Source organism: Delphinapterus leucas, chromosome X (genome assembly GCF_059928025.1).
Source record: "Delphinapterus leucas isolate spDelLeu-1000000601 "Yukka" chromosome X, BTC_Dleu_Yukka2, whole genome shotgun sequence".
NCBI classification, from domain to species: Eukaryota; Metazoa; Chordata; class Mammalia; order Artiodactyla; family Monodontidae; genus Delphinapterus; species Delphinapterus leucas.
Window position 1 is genome coordinate 98178999 of NC_143150.1, and position 8396 is coordinate 98187394.

The 8396-nt window shown below is 41.7% G+C and overlaps 1 long non-coding RNA gene across 1 annotated transcript; it reads left to right on the forward strand.

Moving 5' to 3' along the window:
• Positions 1-969: 969 nt before the first annotated feature.
• On the forward strand, positions 970-4652 carry LOC149744342 (uncharacterized). Its single transcript, XR_016391384.1, has 3 exons — positions 970-1170; positions 4163-4278; positions 4490-4652. It is a non-coding gene; the product is annotated as an uncharacterized LOC149744342 (long non-coding RNA).
• Positions 4653-8396: the final 3744 nt, after the last annotated feature.

Here is an 8396-nt window from a genome sequence, read left to right on the forward strand (position 1 = left end):
AGAGAAACAGATGATGTCAGTGTCCTGCTCTGGTCTCCTTGGCACTCGTTGTCCCCATGTAGCCTGACGCCTTCTTACTGTAAGCAAATGAGATGCTCTCAGCCCATAGGTGGGAGAGGCCAGAGTGCTGGGGAGGTAACTCACATAGGGGCAGCCCTAAGCCAATAAGCAACGGGAGATGGTGGAGAAAGATCTCAGCTTCCCCACCCGTCGGGTGGGACTTGGAGGCATGTCCCATACCATCTCCCTGGGATCCCCAGCAGGATTGTCGCCTACAGTGGTAACCAGTTTTGACACTATGAGTTGGTTTCCTTCTCTTCTCTGTCTCACTTCTCCACCCCTTAGTGATACTTCCTGGAATCACCTCCCAAAGAAACTACATGCACCCAAATCCTTGTCACAAAGTAGGCTTCTGGGGGAATCCAGCCTAGAGGAATAGACCATTGCCCCCAAATTAAATAAATATGACTAACGATGACTACGACCCAAACCATTTTGCTCTTCTCTTTCTAATAGTCAATGTTTGTGGTTTCTCAGCCAAAGTTGTGTTGTGTTGTTTCATGTTACCCAATACGTGGCTACAGAGTTATTTTGCAAATGAGGAAAGAAAATTGCTATTCAGAACTGAAAGTGGGAGTCATAAAATCTAATTTGGGTTTGGTCTACGTTTGGTTTTGGCTATGAAATAATAAAATCTGGACACACCCAGAGGTTTTCATTGGGGCAGCAGTGAATGCGGAGCAAAGCTTTTACTGGTTTTCTCTTGCGAGAAAGTTGGGCAGCTGAAGATACTATCGCATGAAAACAGCTCCCTCCATTCTGCCTGGTTGGTTCACACTTACCACAGGCTGGTGGAGACACCTTAGTTAAGAAACCCATACTTGTCAGGGAAGTCAGGCCTGGAGTGACCTTTTCCCAAAGGCAGAGGCCGACTCTCTAGGTGTGTGAAAGTTGGGAGCGCATTTGCTCACAAAATCAGCCAGTCCTGTGAGAGCCACACCCAGTCTTCCCAGGGAAGGAGGCGAGAGAAAATACCTGTTCCAGGCATTAGGCTGCCAAGCTTTACAACTTCCAACACCTAGATACCTGTATTTTTCCAAAGTCTTGGTTTGGGAGTAATTTCCTAACGCATTGCAGCTCCTTTGGACTGGGTATGCCTCTGACTTCATGGTAAGTAGGTAGGGTGGGATTAATCAAATAAATTTAAGTGAAAGACTTCGCAATACCAGATGAAAAGAGTCAAAACCTAGATGGCTGCACCTAATGCTTTCAGGAATTAAGGATCTTTAAGGAGCAAATTTCAGAGGAGGGGTGTGGCACAGGGGAAAACCTGAACTTGGAATGTGAGTACCTGCATGTGAATTCCAGCTGTCACTGCCAAGCTGGCTGGCAGCATGTATAATGGTTATAAATATAGATTCTGGAGCCACACTACCTGGGTTTAAATTCCAGCTCCACTACTTACTAGCTGTGTGACCATGGGAAAGTTAAGTAACGTCTCTGGACCCAGTTCCCTCTTCAATGAAGCAGGGATAATAATGGTACCTGCCTTGTGGGACTGATACAAGCATGAAATGGATTAATATCTCTGAACGGTCTAGAAACCTGCCTGACACCTAGTAAGTGCCAACCTGTTTGCTTTCATTATTGGTCACAGGCTCTCTGGGCCTCGGTGTTCTCATCTGTAAATGGAGGATTCCTACCTGGCTTATACTGTGGGGTTTCATTAGGACAAAATGACACAACGTTATTGGAAGGGAGAACGTGGTAAAGCATAATATAAATTTAGGTTGTGATTAAATCAGCTCAAGCTTTTGTGGCTGACCATCCTCCCCTAAAGACTGGGGCTAGGCATTTAGAGGCTTGGTTAGTCTTGATTTCCAGGGAAGGAAACAAGAGCTCAGGGAAATACACCCTCCCCTCTACACGGGTTGGACATATGGCTAGCAGCTGGGATTTATGTAAAGCATTCTTCAAATTAGTCCAAAAGCCCCACTGTTTGGTTATTGCCCCCAGTGCAACCGTAAAACCACAGCTCACAACTGCCAGCAGGTTGTACATCCACAGCCTGTGCTCGCCCTGGCCCCCTCTCAGCTGCCTCGCCATGGCCACTCCAAGATCCCTGGCCCCAGAGCCACCTGCGTGTCCTCTGGTTAACTCAATCTGCTGTCAAAAAGGAGGAAGTAATTAAATGGGGGACATGTCAGTCCCACCACAGGCCCTGGAAAAGTCAATAAAATTTAGTCACCAGAATGGGAGCTGATTTTTAACCACTCTACTATAAACCATGACATGCACAAAAGATGTCAGCTTCAGGCCACATAGCAGCCAAGCCCAGGAACTCAGGTGCTCAACATAGCTTTCCTTCTGTGGGGCAGAAGGAAGGAGAATGAAGTACTATTTACTCCAGTGAAATGCGAAGGGAAAACATCTTGTTTCCCCCATAATTCTATACCCTGAAGAGATTAGGGGGAGGGTCATTACAGTGGTGAAGGGGAGACAAATGGAAAAGAGGACAGGATAAAATATTGTTACCAGACAGACCCACTGGGCTCTCGGAGACTGTGTACGAGAGAGCCAGCTATTATAACAGCACTTGAATTCACAAGTTTGTTGCTGGCTTTCTATTTCAAAACCCTCTGCCCTACTGTTTCTCTGCTCCAGTATCTGACAGATTTCCTCTGAAGTCACAGGGCTCTATCTCAGAGGGGCTGTGGAGGACGGTGTGGAAGGGAGAACGAGAGCACATAAGAACCAAGATTCCTCCTGACCTACCCTGCCTGCCTGGCTGGCCTTCTTCCCTTTGGTTCTTTTTTGCTTTGTAAAATAATGAAATTTCCATGAAATCAATCTCACTGACCAACTTAGTGAGAAAATTTAGCTACAACCTAGTAGGACCAGCATCCAGATTTGGCCAAGAGTGTTTGGAGGTGGGGTGGGGTGGGGTGGGGAAGGGGAGGAGAAGGTCTACCGGAAGGAGGTTTCCTTTTCACACAGCAGAGACATCACAACAGACCCTGAGTCACAGAAATATGCTGATTCACTCTTTTCCCACAGTCTTGACTCTCTTTGCAAAAAGGCCTAGGAACCTTGTTACATTTCATTTTCTGGTTTTTGTTTCCCCAAAAGTCAAAGGTGACTTATTTAACAATTTCAATGAAATACTGCCTGTAAAATGCAGAGTATCATACAAGGCACAACTGCCTTAAAGTTAGGAGTTAACATTTATTGAACACTTACTACTATTTTTAATCCTCACAAATTTCCTGGGCAGTAGATTCTAATATCATCAGACCTATTTTACAGATGAGAAGACTGAGCCCCAGAGAAATTAAGAAACATGCCCAAGGCCATGTAGCTGGGCAGCGGTAGAGATAAGATTGGAACACTCACTCAGTATTTCCTATCAGCTCTCCATGCTGACAATTGTTGACATTTATCTAATGCTGAGCAGATTCCCAAACCCTTTCATGTACACTATCTCACTGGATACTCAAACACATCTCTTGAGGCAGGAGTTCTTGTCTCTAATTTAGAGATGAAGAAACAGAAATTTAGAAGGATTAAGTGATTCTAACAGTATTATAGAGGCAGAAAGTGAAGAGTGGAACTCAAACACACTTTCTGGTCTTCTTACCATACCCCTGCTACCTCAGAATAATAAGTCTTTACATACGGCAAGCTCTCATCAGCCCTGGTAAAATCTTCAGGCTTGCTCCACAGGAAGGGCCCCCCTCCTCTGCTTCCAGAGGCAGGTGTGATGGCTTCTTCATTGGCCACCTCTACCCTACTGGTAATGCATGCATATGTTTCCTGCAAGGTGGCCGCATGTGGCTGTGCAGGTTGTTTGGTGAATGACCTCACTGCATCTATGGGGGCACCATTCAAAATAGGTGTGGTAGATTTGCCATTTTATGAAGATAATTTTCCAGTAGATGGCAGTAATGTGTCTTGAGGAAGGGGTGGGTGCCTTTTCCTAATTCATGCAAAGGCAATGTAAATGCTAGTGGGACCCCTGATGGTGTCCACTTTAAATTCTTCTTACCCATAGTGGTAAGATGGCATTGATCCATCTGTCCTCTTCTGGTCCCTCTTAAGACCTAGAGTGGGAGATGCTCTCTGCTAGAATTCATTTATTAACATTTAACAAAATGCTTATCAGGTACCTACAATGGGACAGATATTATACAAGGTGGACCTACTGCAATGGCGAACAGAAGAAACACGGTCCCTCCTCTCTTACTGAAGTTCAACAAGGGAGTAGGGAAGGCACTAGAGGTTGGTCCACTTTAATTGGCTTACCCTTTCTCTCTGACTTGGCTCTATTCTATAGGTTGTAAGCACTAACCCGCAACAACAACAACTTAACTTTTTAAGACTCCTTTGCAACCAGAAGTTGCCATGTGACCCAGTTCTGGCCATGAGACATAAACGGTAGTCAACTGATGCTCACTTTTCCTCTTCTCCTCTCTCTCTGGTTGGAATACAGATGCTATGCCTGAGAAGCAGCAGTCATCTTGTAAACATGAGGACTAGAATATACTTGCTATAGACAGCAGAGAAAGAAGAGAAAAGTAGTCTGAGTCCTGTGTGGCATGATTGAGCCATTCGACCATTGCTGGGTGTCCTGTCTTGTTGTGGGAGATAAATAAACCCTCATGTATTTAAACTACAATCAGTCAAGTTTTCTATTACTTGCAGCTGAACACTACCCAAACTAACACAAGGAGACAAACATTAAGCAATACGAAAAAAACAAATATAGAACTATAAATACCAATAAATGCCACACTAGAGAAGTACAGGGCACCATGAGAATGTAAACTCAGGCACCTGACCATGTCTGGGGGGCAAGTAAGGCTTTGCTGCGGAAATGACATTAGATCTCAATAACTAGGGGCTAGAGGGGGCAGAGTCAAGATGGTGGTGTGGGAAGACGCCAAGTTAGCATCTCCCCACAACTAGGGTGACTGCCGGCCACTGGTGGGGGACGGGACCCTGATGCCCAAGGAGATGGGAGGAACCCCCAAGTGAACTGCCAGGGGTCAGGCGAAGCTCCTGAGGTGGGAGCCCCGAGTCCAAACCACTGGACTAACAGAGAACCTCAGACCCCAGGGAATAGTCACTGGAGTGATGTCTCATGGAGGTCCTCACCTCAGCATCAAGACTCAGCTCTACCCAACAGCCTACAAACTCCAGTGTTGGAAGCCTCAGGCCAAACAACCAGTAAGACAGGAACACAATCATACTCAGAAAAACTAGAAAATGAGAGGGCAAAAAAAAATTGTCACAGATGAAGGAGCAAGGCAAAAACCTACAAGACCAAATAAATTAAGAGGAAACAGGCAATCTACCTGAAAAAGAATTCAGAGTAATGATAGTAAAGATGATCCCGAATCTCGGAAATAGAATGGAGGCATGCCTTGAGAAAATATAAGAAATTTGTTTAACAAAGATCTAGAAGAAATAAAGAACAAAGAAACAGAGATGAACAACACAATAACTGAAATGAAAAATACACTAGAAGGGATCAATAACAGAATAATTGAGGCAGAAGAACGAATAAGTGAGCTGGAAGACAAAATGGTGGAAATAACTGCCAAGGAGCAGAATAAAGAAAAAAGAATGAAAAGAATTTGAAGACAATCTCAGAGACCTCTGTAACAACACTAAATGCACCAACATTCGAATTATAGGGGTCCCAGAAGGAGAAGAGAAAAAGAAAGGGTCTGAGAAAATATTTGAAGAGATTATAGTTTAAAGCTTCCCTAACATGGGAAAAGAAATAGCCATCCAAGTCCAGGAAGCACAGAGAGTCCCATACAGGATAAACCCTAGGAATAACACACCAAGACACATATTAATCAAACTATCAAAAATTAAATTCAAAGAAAAAATATGAAAAGCAGCAAGGGAAAAACCAAAAAATAACATACAAAGGAATCCCCATAAGGTTATCAACAGATTTTTCAGCAGAAACTCTGCAGGCCAGAAGAGAGTGGCAGGATGTACTTAAAGTGATGAAAGAGAAAAACCTACAACCAAGATTATTCTACCCAGCAAGGATCTCATTCAGATTCAATGGAGAAATTAAAAGCTTTTCAGACAAGCAAAAGTTAAGAGAATTCAGCACCACCAAACCAGCTCTACAACAAATGCTAAAGAAACTTCTCTAGGTGGGAAACACAAGAGAAGGAAAAGACCCACAAAAACAAATGCAAAACAATTAAGAAAATGGTAATAGGAACATACATATCGATAATAACCTTGAATGTAAATGGATTAAATGCCCCAAGCCAAAGAAACAGTCTGGCTGAATGGATACAAAAACAAGACCCATATATATGCCGTCTACAAGAGACCCACTTCAGACCTAGGGACACGTACAGACTGAAAGTGAAAGGATGGAAAAAGATATTCCATGCAAATGGAAATCAAAAAAAGCTGGAGTAGCAATACTCATATCAGATAAAATAGACTTTAAAATAAAGACTCTCACGAGAGATAAGGAGGGACACTACATAATGATCAAAGGATCAATCCAAGAAGGAGATATAACAATTATAAATGTTTATGCACCCAAGATAGGAGCACCTCAATACATAAGGCAAATGCTAACAACCATGAAAGGAGAAATCAACAGTAACACAATAATAGTAGGGGACTTTAACACCTCACTTACACCAATGGACAGATCAGCCAAACAGAAAATAAATAAGGAAACACAAGCTTTAAATGACACAATAGACCAGACAGATTTAATTGATATTTATAGAACATTCCACCCAAAAGTGGCAGAATACACTTTCTTCTCAAGTGCACATGGAACATTCTCCAGGATAGATCACATCTTGGGTCACAAATCAAGCCCCGGAAACTTTAAGAAAATTAAAATCATATCAAGCATCTTTTCTGACCACCACACTATGAGAGTGGAAGTCAATTACAGGAAAAAAACTGTAAAAAACACAAATACATGGAGGCTAAACAGTGCGCTACTAAATAACCAAAAGATCACTGAAGAAATCAAAGAAGAAATCAAAAATTACATAGACACAAATGACAATGAAAACACGACAACTGAAAACTTATGGGACGCAGCAGAAGCAGTTCTAAGGGGGAAGTTTATAGCAATTCAATCTCACCTCAAGAAACAAGAAAAATCTCAAATAAACAATCTAACCCTACACTTAAAACAACTAGAGAAAGAAGAACAAAGAAAACCCGAAGTCAGTAGAAGGAATGAAATCATAAAGGTCAGAGCAGAAATAAATGAAATAGAAATGAAGAAAACAATAGCAAAGATCAATAAAACTAAAAGCTGGTTCTTTGAAAAAATAAACAAAATTGATAAACACTTAGCCAGACTCATCAAGAAAAAAAGAGAGAGGACGCAAATCAATAAAATTAGAAATGAAAAAGGAGAAATCACAACTGACATTGCAGACATACAAAGGATTATAAGAGACTCCTACAAACAACAATATGCCAATAAAATGGACAACCACGAAGAAATACTTGAAAAGGCACAATTTTCCAAGACTGAACCAGGAAGATTTAGAAAATATAAACAGACTTATGACAAGCAATGAAATTGAAACCGTAATTAAAAATCTTCCAACAAACAAAAGTCCAGGACCAGACGGCTTCATGGGCGAATTCTATCAAACATTCAGAGAAGAGCTAATGCTGATCCTTCTCAAACTCTTCCAAAAAATTGCAGAGGGAGAAACACTCCCAAATTCATTCTACAAAGCCACCATCACCCTGATACCAAAACCAGAAAAAGATATCACAAAAAAAGAAAATTATAGACCAATATCACTGATGAACACAGATGCAAAAATCCTCAACAAAATACTAGCAAAGAGGATCCAACAGCACATTAAAAGGATCATACACCATGATCAAGTGGAATTTATCCCAGGGATGCAAGGACTCTTCAATATACGCAAATCAATCAATGTGATACACCACATTAACAAATTAAGGAATAAAAACCATATGATCATCTCAATAGATGCAGAAAAAGCTTTTGACAAAATTCAACACCATTTATGAGAAAAACTCTCCAGAAAAAGGGCATAGAGGGAAACTACCTCAACATAATAAAGGCCATATATGACAAAACCACAGCAAGCATCATACTCAGTGGTGAAAAACTGAAAGCATTTCCTCTAAGATCAGGAAGAAGACAAGGATGTCCACTCTCACCACTATTATTCAACATAGTTTTGGAGGTCTTAGCCACGGCAATCAGAGAAGAAAAAGAAAAAAAAGGAATACAAATTGGAAAACAAGAACTAAAACTCTCACTGTGTGCAGATGACATGATACTATACATAGAAAATCCTAAAGATGCCACCAGAAAACTACTAAAACTAAACAGTGAATTT